The sequence below is a fragment of the Hyaena hyaena genome, unplaced genomic scaffold (genome assembly GCF_003009895.1).
Source record: "Hyaena hyaena isolate Hyena2069 unplaced genomic scaffold, ASM300989v1 scaffold_376, whole genome shotgun sequence".
NCBI lineage: Eukaryota > Metazoa > Chordata > Mammalia > Carnivora > Hyaenidae > Hyaena > Hyaena hyaena.
The window spans coordinates 1,041,833-1,044,070 of record NW_024081008.1 but is presented as its reverse complement, the minus strand read 5'-3'; the positions used below and the strand labels follow the sequence as shown (position 1 = coordinate 1,044,070).

General features: G+C 38.0%; 1 non-coding gene across 1 annotated transcript; it reads right to left on the bottom strand.

Moving 5' to 3' along the window:
• Window positions 1-583: 583 nt before the first annotated feature.
• On the bottom strand, window positions 584-690 carry LOC120244238. Its single transcript, XR_005531512.1, has one exon. It is a non-coding gene; the product is annotated as a U6 spliceosomal RNA (small nuclear RNA).
• Window positions 691-2,238: the final 1,548 nt, after the last annotated feature.

Below are 2,238 nucleotides of genomic sequence, written 5' to 3'. Positions count from 1 at the left end.
GTCTTTCTCTGCCTGGCTTATTTTGCTCAGCATAACATTCTTGAGTTCCATCCACATTGCTGCAAACGGCCAGATTTCATTCTTTCTCATTGCCATGTAGTATTCCATTGTAGAGATATACCACATATTCTTGATCCATTCATCAGTTGATGGGCATTTATTTAGGATCTTTTCATGATCTGGCAATTGTTGAGAGTGCTGCTAAGAACATTGGGGTACATGTGCCCCTATGCATCAGCACTCCTGTGTCCCTTGGGTAAATTCCTAGTAGTGCTACTGCTGGGTCCTAGGGGAGTTCTATTGTTAATTTTTTGAGGAACCTCCACACTGTTTTCCAGAGAGGCTGCACCAGTTTACATTCCCACCAATAGTGGAGGAGGATGCCCATTTCTCCACATCCTCGCCAGCATCTGTAGTCTCCTGATTTGTTCATTTTAGCCACTCTGACCAGCGTGAGGTGGTATCTCAGTGTGGTTTAGATTTGTATTTCCCTGATGATGAAGGACGCTGAGCATCATTTCATGTGTCTGTTGGCCATCTGGATGTCCTCTTTGGAGAAGTGTCTGTTAATGTCTTCTGCCCAAAAAATATGGAACGCTTCACGAATTTGCGTGCCATCCTTGCGCAGGGGCCATGCTAATCTTCTCTGTATCCTTCCAATTTTAGTATAAGTGCTGCCAAAGTGAGCACTGCAAAGGGATTTTAAATTTTACTGGAAAGGTTTAATAATTTAACCTTAAGTGAAATGAAGACATTTTCTCATGTGCATACACATATACACAAATGTGACCTTACCTTTGTTAAAAATATGTTAAAACACTAAAAAATGTATATGCAAAAATAAGCATGTCATGTTTGTCTTGTAGTTGGATGGATTACTGGTAAATATTTTTAGTCTTCTTGACTAATTTTCTATTATTTTTTACAACTAGAAAACAAGCTATTAAAATGCATAAATATTCTAGTCACTGTTTTGTTTTTTTTCTTCCTAATTTTGTTTCTGAGGGATCCTCATGAAATCATAACAATATTTATCACAGTTGTGCTAAGCAGTGGTGGGATAAGACCAATTTAGAGACAGTAACTAGTCACCTAGACACATTCTTACAATAAGCATATTACAGAGATCAGTCATTATAATATGTCCTGGGAAATAAAAAAAAACAAACAAGATATGGAATCTGCTCTTGAGAAGTTCACTGTATATTAGGGAAATAAATACTGTGTTACAAGCCAGACTGTAATTTAGTTTTAGAGTAATAAAGGTTTAAACAAAGTGCAAAGCAAAGTTGAGGAGAGAGACATAAATTCTAACTGCAAAGATTGGAGATTTCAAAAAGGACAAATGGAGAAAGCTGCACTTTTCTACATAAACAGTATTTGGAAGGTGGAGATCTGATATTATGGTGAGCGATGGGGTGGTGTCTAACACTAGGGCAGACGGTGATGTAGACACTCTGTTTTAAACATAGGTTATCTCATTTGATTTTCAGGATGGCTTTATGGAGTAGACACTATTATTATTTTGGTTTTACATATGAGGAAATGAAACTTTAGGAAATCAAGCAAGCTGTCTTAGATCTTACAGCTTGCATAGAGTTGTGCAAGGATTCAGATCACATCTAATGGATTCTAGGATAGGTATCTCAACCATCATGCAATTGGCATGGGCAGAAACGTATGAAAAAAGACTCACAGAAATCACTCCTGACATATGGATCAGTTAGATACATGCATTAGCTCTAAATAAAGGAGAACCCCATATCACAACCCATGAAGACCCCGCTGTGGTCATTTTACTTGCTCAGTCTTGTCTCCATGCACCCAGATAGTACAAAGGCAAGAGATGGGAGGTATAGCACACAACAAGAATTTCATACTGTAAACTCATTAATATCATAAGGTGGTTCTATTACATGTATTTGCCAACTCTACTCCTCCATCCACTAAGTTAAGACTCTCCACAAAAACAAGATCTGTTCTGAGACTGAGGATCTTGAGAAATTAGCCACAGCATTGACCAGATGAAGTTAACCCAGAGTGGCTAGTTCTGAGTTTTTTCCAAATAAAGTAATTAATCAATACTGAAAGATGTTGAAGCCTACAACATGATTGATAATTTTTGTTCAAAAAGGGACTGATATGGGAATCTCAGTGGCTCAGTCAGTTAAGCATCTGAGGTCATGATTTCATAAGCCTGAGCGCCTCAGGTCATGATTTCATGGTTCATGGGTTTGA